Source organism: Salvelinus sp. IW2-2015, unplaced genomic scaffold (assembly GCF_002910315.2).
Source record: "Salvelinus sp. IW2-2015 unplaced genomic scaffold, ASM291031v2 Un_scaffold2040, whole genome shotgun sequence".
NCBI classification, from domain to species: Eukaryota; Metazoa; Chordata; class Actinopteri; order Salmoniformes; family Salmonidae; genus Salvelinus; species Salvelinus sp. IW2-2015.
The window spans coordinates 158,300-167,103 of record NW_019943385.1 but is presented as its reverse complement, the minus strand read 5'-3'; the positions used below and the strand labels follow the sequence as shown (position 1 = coordinate 167,103).

At 44.3% G+C, this 8,804-nt stretch overlaps 1 long non-coding RNA gene and 2 pseudogenes across 1 annotated transcript; 2 read left to right on the top strand and 1 right to left on the bottom strand.

Moving 5' to 3' along the window:
* Positions 1–2,742: 2,742 nt before the first annotated feature.
* On the bottom strand, positions 2,743–3,405 carry LOC139024932 (uncharacterized). The gene is made up of 3 exons (XR_011476330.1): positions 3,331–3,405; positions 3,037–3,155; positions 2,743–2,797 (listed from the first exon to the last, which is right to left on the bottom strand). It is a non-coding gene; the product is annotated as an uncharacterized lncRNA (long non-coding RNA).
* Positions 3,406–4,085: 680 nt separating this feature from the next.
* On the top strand, positions 4,086–4,877 carry LOC139022627 (zinc fingers and homeoboxes protein 2-like; annotated as a pseudogene).
* A 2-nt stretch (positions 4,878–4,879) lies between these two features.
* LOC112072783 (zinc fingers and homeoboxes protein 2-like) lies at positions 4,880–8,490 on the top strand (annotated as a pseudogene).
* Positions 8,491–8,804: the final 314 nt, after the last annotated feature.

Below are 8,804 nucleotides of genomic sequence, written 5' to 3'. Positions count from 1 at the left end.
AGGCTGTAACAGTTGTTCCTGAAAATGAAACATGGATGTTCTGGGTTCTAAACAGTAGGCTGTAACAGTTGTTCCTGAAATGAAACATGATGTTCTGGGTTGAAACAGTTAGGCTGTAAACAGTTGTTCCTGAAATGAAACATGATGTTCCTGGGTTCTAAACAGTTGGCTGTAACAGTTGTTCCTGAAATGAAACATGATGTTCTGGGTTCTAAACAGTAGGCTGTAACAGTTGTTCCTGAAATGAAACATGATGTTCTGGGTTCTAAAACAGTAGGCTGTAACAGTTGTTCCTGAATGAAACATGGATGTTCTGGTCTAAAACAGTAGGCTGTAAACAGTTGTTCCTGAAAATGAAACATGATGTTCTGGGTTCTAAACAGTAGGCTGTAACAGTTGTTCCTGAAATGAAACATGGATGTTCTGGGTTCTAAACAGTAGGCTGTAACAGTTTGTTCCTGAAATGAAACATTGATGTTCTGGGTTCTAAACAGTAGGCTGTAAACAGTTTTCCTGAAATGAAACATGGATGTTCTGGGTTCTAAACAGTAGCTGAACAGTTGTTCCTGAAATGAAACATGATGTTCTGGTTCTAAACAGTAGGCTGTAACAGTTTTCCTGAAATGAAACATGATGTTTCTGGGGTTCTAAACAGTAGGCTGTAACAGTTGTTTACCTGGAAATGAAACATGATGTTCCTGTGTTCTTAACAGTTGTTCCTGAAAATGAAACATGAATGTTCTGGTTCTAAACAGTTGGCTGTAACAGTTGTTCCTGAAATGAAACATGTGGTTCTCATCCGAAGCACCACTGGGTCTTAGTCACCGTTGTGAACGAAAATGGGTTTTCTACAGCAAAGCCATCTCTGAAGAGTTTGAAGAGCAGCAGTTACTGAAATTGATATTTGATGAGCTTTCTCCTGATTTAGTGAACTGATAAATGATCCGAGGTCAGTGAAAACAGATTTGTATGTTCATTTTGGAGCCAAAGAGCTACATTATTCATCACACAAAGCCCACTCTTCTATTAAAGTTCTCCTACCATCACTTACCTGCTGTCCTGTCCAGCAGATTCTATCAGTTCAGTCACTGCTGGAGGTCGGAACACATCGGCCCTTATAAAAGACTCATGTTGTTACATAAAAACACGTTCTCCCTTCCAGTTTTGTTGCATGAAATGTGATTTGTAATGCATGAGGCAACTAGAATATCAATGACTTCTTTCACGCTCTCTTGAATTAGCTCCTCTATCGCTTCATTAAAAAAAGAACTGCTCAGGAAATTAAATCCATGTACTGTATTATATGCATCTTTAAGGCTTCGCTGAAAGTTTTTTCACATCTGTTACCTGGAGCCGATTCTGTTTTGGTGCGTTGTCAAGATTTAGCTACAGTATGTTGCAAAAATGGTGCTGTCTTGGCTTGGGTGTATGTACTACTGGCTTTAGGCCTTTAAAGATGCCACTTTGTGGAAAAATCACTATGCTATTCTCCTGGTTGCTAAAATTCAAATAGTTCGCTTAATTAATCACTTAATCACTGGCTTCCAGTTGAAGCTCGCATCCGCTACAAGACCATGGTGCTTTGCCTACGGAGCTGTGAGGGGAACGGCACCTCCGTACCTTCAGGCTCTGATCAGGCCCTACACCCAAACAAGGGCACTGCGTTCATCCACCTCTGCCTGCTCGCCTCCCTACCTCTGAGGAGTACAGTTCCCGCTCAGCCCAGTCAAAACTGTTCGCTGCTCTGGCACCCCAATGGTGGAACAAACTCCCTCACGACGCCAAGGTCAGCGGAGTCAATCACCACCTTCCGGAGACACCTGAAACCCCACTCTTTAAGGAATACCATAGGATAGGATAAAGTAATCCTTCTAACCCCCCCCCCCTTAAAAGAGTTAGATGCACTATTGTAAAGTGGTTGTCCACTGGATATCATAAGGTGAATGCACCAATTTGTAAGTCGCTCTGGATAAGAGCGTCTGCTAAATGACTTAAATGTTAAATGTTAATTTCAATTTTAATTTCAGTTTGTGAAAAACAACAAGCAAGTATAGTGTAGAGAATCTTTGTACCATGTAAACTGCTGTGAAATATATTTCCATAAACTAAAAATAGTATTTTAGCTGTTTTATACTAGTGTACAAAACTGAAAACCGTAAATGATGCACACAAAAAAAGAAACATGCACACAGAACAGATCTTACAGCTTCTTAGACTTGCTTTTCCAATGAGTGACAGATCTATTAACACATATTTCTGTTGTGTTGCCGCATAAAAAGTGACATATTTGCAGCTTCAAACAGAGAGATGACATATGTCATCTGTTTACTAGGGAGACGGTTCTATTGCCAGCCTTCAAAGAGATGACTATGCTAATCTGTTACTAGGGGAGACGGTTTTACATATTGCAGCTTCAACAGAGATTACATGTGTAATCTGTTACTAGGGAGACGGTTACATATTGCAGCTTCAACAGACGATGACATATGTAATTCTGTTACTAGGGAGACGGTTACATATTGCAGCTTCAAACAGAGATGACATATGTAATCTGTTACTAGGAGACGGTTACATATTGCCAGCTCAACAGAGAGATGACATATGTAATCTGTTACTGGGAGACGGTTACATATTGCAGCTTCAACAGAGAGATTTTTTCTTTTTGAACACATGTAATCTGTTAATACGGGAGACGGTTAGCATATTGCAGCTTCAACAGAGATTACATGTGTAATCTGTTATCTAGGGAGACGGTTACATATTGCAGCTTCACAGAGATGACGTATGTAATCTGTTACTAGGGAGGACGGTTACATATTGCAGCTTCAACAGTAGAATGACGTTATGTTCTGTACTAGGGGACGGGTTTACATATTGCAGCTTCAAACAGAGATGACGTATGTAATCTGTTACTTAGGGAACGGTTACATATTGCAGCTTCAACAGAGAGAGATTGACACGTGTAATCCTGTTACTAGGAGATCGTTACATATTGCAGCTTCAACAGAGAAGATGAACACATTGTAATTCTGTTACTAGGGACGACGGTTACATATTGCAGCTTCAACAGAGAGATGACACGTGTAATCTGTTTACAAGGGAGACGGTTACATATTTGCAGCTTCAACAGAGAGATGACGACATGTAATCTGTTACTAGGGAGAACGGTTTACATATTGCAGCTTCAACAGAGATGACATATGGTAATCTGTTACTAGGAGACGGTTTTACATTTGCAGCTTCACAGAGATGGACATATGTATCTGTTACTAGGGTAGGACGGTTTACATATTGCAGCTTCAACAGAGATTACATGTGTAATCTTGTTACTAAGGGAGACGGTTACATATTGCAGCTTCAACAGGGAGATGACGGTAATGTTAATCTGTTACTAGGGAGACGGTTAACATATTTGCAGCTTCACAGAGATGACGTATGTAAATCTGTTACTAGGGACGGACTTTACATTATGCAGTTCACAGAGAGAGACATATGTAAATCTGTTACTAGGGAGACGGTTACATATTTGGCAGCTTCAACAGAGAAGATGATGCATGTAATCTGTTACTAGGGAGAGCGGGACGAAGCAGTTTTGGGTTTCCAAGGATTACCGTCATTGTATTTGAAAATGCTTGTTGGCCCTGTGACAGAAGGGATGGAGAACAATGACTCTGCAATATGTACAATAGGTTAGGGACATGTTTCATTGCAGAGTTATGGGCCTTTATTACCATGGCCATTTTATGTTAAGTTAGAAAGAGGAAGAAAAATGATGCAGACTATTGAACCGGAGGTTTGGGATTTTAATATATGGTCTGTTTTCAGGTTATTGCAGGAATGTCCCTTGTTTATTCTCCCCTCTCTCTCTCTCCCAGGTTGGGCTGATCTGGGATGAAGTCTCATGAATTCCCTCAATTTGACTGAAACATTAACAGTCAGCAGGAACAAGTGCAATTCTTCACAAAGCAAACATCTTTTCCCTCGACAAGTCCGTCAACAGTCGAGTGACCTTACTGCACGCATGGCCAGCCAAGGAAGACCACGGGACCCCTTAGAGCTATGCTGTTTTTAGAGGTGTGACCGTGATGGGGCAAGAGGACCAGGTGAGATGGAGGTATCGGCGAATTGGACAAAAGCACAGTGGTGAATGGGTCCACGAGATGCTTCCTGGAGAGGACGGAGCTCTGGGACAGAGCCTAGATGGTTTCACGTCGGGAGTCGCGGCCCTGAGAAACCTAATGCGCGTGGATTGCAAGGCTCCGAGGAAGCAGCAGGGAGGCTATTAATGCAAGTACTGTTCCGTTCTCACGGCAGAAACCTAATGAGTTCAAGGAACACGTGGACTCCAATCACCCCATGTCATTTCTCACCGCTCTACCCTGTGTGCTGCTGTGCAACTTCAACACAAAGAAGTTTGACAACCTTGACAGAGCACAAAGAGAGGTGTCATCCAGGGGAGAGCACTTTAAAGTTCAAGAGGAATCAAACTGAACAATAGACATCCTATAGAGCAGATCGACTAGAAGGGACAAGCAAACGCTGTCGTCTGTTGTTCAAACCAACGGCTTTCTGGGACTGGAGAAGACTTGCCACTTTCCCCCTGAGCAATCCACCACAGTGAAGATTAGTAAGCCAAAAACAACAACAAAACGGTTATTTCACAGAATCAACTGGACAGATCAACCAGAGCCTCCCAGAAAAGCAGACGCCGCAGTGAATGTGAACGGACCGTGCATCATCCGCAGAAGCACACTAAAAGATGCATCTGCCTCATATCATGCCTTCTCTTCAAGCGCCCGTCCTAACTACAACTTTAGTACCAAAAATCGGCTGTTCCCTTTGAACACCTCCAATACAACCCTTCACTGGTACAGTAAACATGACACTCAATCACATCCTTCACCAAGTTCCCGTACCCGACCCCAAGCCGGACTGTCCTGGCGTTTACGCGCCTGCCTCCAAGCACCCCGAAGGAACAGATCAAGGTGTGTTGGTTCACCCTCCAGAGACTGAAAGCAAGGCAATCAGCTGGTCCCCCGTGAAGAGGTGGAGAAGCTCGGGAAGAAGAATGCTTCCAAACGTACCATCCAGTCACCCAAGACCACCCTTCACCGTGCCTTGAGCGGTGCCAAGATGGCCCAGTCCACCAAAGGACAACAGTCCCTAGTTCCAATCCGTCCCCTCAACCTCCTGGACAGACCAGTTATGTGTTGACGCGGTTGCAAACGGCTCAGCTGTCAGCTGTTCTCCCATCACACTAACCATGAGGCAACCAGGTCGTGCAGCAGTCAAAGCGACCCTTTTGGTAGCTCCAGTAGTGGACTCTTCAAGAGATCAAACGTCCCTCTATAATCCAGACGAATTCAGCGCACCTGACTGGTGGCTTCGCCTAAACCAGCTTCACTCTAAAGACTCCAATAAACCCCGGACCATGATTGCTGTAGCTGCAAGCTAGTTACACCAGTTGCCAGTCCCTGAAGAGGAGGAAGTGTACCGCCTCATTGAGCTCCAACCGGCCTCTCTAAAGGAGGAGAATCAAGAAGTGGTTCAGTGAGCAAGCGACTCCTCAAATCACAAAGGTGGCGCCACAGGTGGATCAAGATGAGCCCCAGCATCGAAGACAGTCAGCTCAAAAGGCTGCCCCACCCCAGTTTCCTCTCCTGGAAGAGGCTCAAGGCAATCCTCTGAGCAGCCTCAGATGCTAGAGGAAGAGTTTTCAGAGGACCAGCTCCCCCACTGAATTGACGTTGACAAACCTTGTTGTGGACACAAGCGCTTCCTCCAGACGAGCATCGAACTGCTGGTTCTCAGAGCGCAGAGCAACTGCGGGACAACTTGCAGCAAGCCGCTTGGCAAACTCCCATGGGTCCTAAGGCCTTGAGGAGCAAGAGGGATACTGAATAGGTTTACGAACAGGACAGCAAAGTCCGATGCCCACTCTTCCCATCGCACCACTTCCACCAGTCCTTGAAGCCCCATCGATAGGAAATCCCTAGGGCTTCTCAAAAGAGGTGTTACCCAGACCCAGTGGCCGTCGCCAGAGAGGAGTACAGGCCAGCTGGAGGGACAGACAGGTTTGTCTCGCACAGAGATTGTTCGCTGTTCAGAAAAACCAGATCCGCCCTTGAAGAATGGAACCTGTGGACTGGATGGAACAGTTCCAGAAAGTCAATACGGCAAAGCAGGACAGAATTGGTCAGAAGCTCTCAGGATCACTGAACGACCTCAGCAAGCAAGCATTCTCCAGCAGCACTGATCTACAGAAGCCAAGACGACACTGCTTTCAGGCAGAGACGCAGAGAAGCTTCCATTTGCAGTCGAAACTTCATCAACGCAGGGACATAGTCCAGTGGTTTACAGTAAGCTGGGCCATGAGTATGGACAAGACATACAGCAGGGACCAACATGGGCAGGCCAACGTGGACAGAAGCAGATGGGTGAAGGTGACCATGCTGTAAGGGATGAGACTAAAGTGCTTTGAGAACCAGAAGGATGCAGATCAGAAGCAGAGGTGCTGAATGGGAGACCAACCTGGTGCGGGTGACTGGATGAAGAAGCACGCGTGGAGTCTATGAGAAGCTACTGTACTGCCAAGTTTATCATTCCTTGATAAGGTGTATTCAGTGTTAATGACTCTCGTCTTGATTGCCTGTAGTTAACTCAGTCACAAACAGAAATTCCAGATGAAGGGGAACTGTTATGTAGTAGTGGTCATCGGTTTCCCCTTTAACAGAGCGATGGCTAGCCAACAATCTAGCAGCTGTGGCTTTGAACCCACCGCGGGATGCCTGTAAATTTAGCCTTCAGAAAAACATCTTGGCAGTAGAAGGCTATTGAGATTATACACATTGTGGTTATCACTGGGGATTCATTCCCCTGGTGAACAGAAAAAGCACCTCTGAAGCCTGCTGTATGGGTATGGTTAACTGGTGAACAGAAAAGCAACGCTCTGAAATCCCGTAGGGCTGTTACTGCGAAATCGTAGCTGCTGATGGGCATGTTTAACTGGTGAACAGAAAAGCACCTCTGACTAGCCTGCTTGATGGGCATGTTAACTGGTGAACAAGAAAAGGCACCTCTGAAATGCCTGCTGTATGGGCCATGTTACTGTGGTGAACAGAAAAGCACTCTGATAGCCTTCTGTAATGGGCATTGTTAACTGGTGAACAGAAAAGCACCTCTGTAGCCTGCTGTATGGGCATGTTAACTGGTGAACAGCACAAAGCACCTCTGATAGGCCTGCTGTATGGGTTGTTTAACTGGTGGAACAGAAAAGCACCTCTGATAGCCTGCTCTGATGGGGCATGTTAACTGTTGAACAGAAAAGCACCTCTGTTAGCCTGCTGTATGGGCATTTAACTGGTGAAACAGAAAAGCACTCTGAATAGCCTGCTGTATGGTATGTTAACTGGTGACAGAAAAGCACCTCTGATAGCCTGCTGTAATGGATGTTAACTGGTGAACAGAAAAGCACCTTCGATGGCCTTCTGTATGGTACGACGGGACAAAGACCTTGTACCTGCTTATGGCATGTTAAACTGGGTGAACAGAAAAAAAGCACCTGCTGATAGCCTGCTGTATGGGCATGTTAAACTGTGAACAGAAAAGCACCTTGATAAGCCTGCTGTATGGGTTATGTTAACTGGTGAACAAAAATCACCTCTGATAGCCTGCTGTATGGGCAAATGTTTACTGCAGAAATGATAGGTGACTAATGTGAAGTTAACAACAAAGGGTAGTCAGCCATTTTGTATAACAAGTCCTGTGTTTTGACATTTTACTTTTGTTTCAGAAGGATACTGAAGTTTCTCAGGCAGAAGATTCCTCCAGATTGTGATTATCTGAACCAATGATTTCCTCCCTGAGCCTGTGACATCAGCACGGTGGACAGTCCACTCCGAAACACTGATGACAAGACCATTGAGTGCCCAAAGCTGGAACTTGATGCAATTATTATTATTTACACTTAATAAAAAAGGGGCCCTTGTACATAATTTTTCTGTATTGCAAAAGCTTTGTAAACATTTCAGGGTTGCTGGTTTTTAATTTCTTTAAAGGAGTCATAACCCCTAAAAGAGAATGTTTTGGTTTTTATGACTATGATGGTAATTGTAAACCAATTCAATCAAGTTGGTAATTATTTTTTAACAAAACATTTAGTGACTGACAGCTGGCATCTTATTTTCAAGTGGATTAGACAAGCTAACACTGTAGATGCTGTAACCCAGTTGAGTCCCATCCATTGGACTAAAGGGTTTTAGTGGTTTCTGCTACCAGACCATAGAATCAACCTAGCCTGGGTAACGCAATGTTTGCATATGACAAAGGAGTGGAATGATGGCAACAAAAGGTCTGGCTACCCAGGCCTAAGAATCACCTATTACACCTTTACAATAACAGTTCTCCCCCCTCTCTCATGCTGAATGCTACTGCTGCCTGAGACGACAGTCAGACACAGAATGGACACGAATAAAACAGAGACAATGCACTCTGTACATGTTTTTTGTAGTTCAGTTCTCATTTTTTGAATTGCAGCCGTCCGTTGCGATCAGTAACTGGTCTTTTCTCGTGTTGGCTTTCTAAGATATCCTAGGTGTAGTTAGGGCTCCATTTCAATGGCATCGCTCCTGAGTTTCTGCTTCTATTAGTGAATCATGTTCACACATGTATCTGGAATACTGTAAACTGCTACCAAGAATCTCTTTGCTTGCTCTTTTTTTTTTTATCCGTTCTGCTGTAAACTCAATAACACAACCACACTGAGGATGTCTCGTGATCCGTTGTGCAGTGGTCAGAAGGAGATA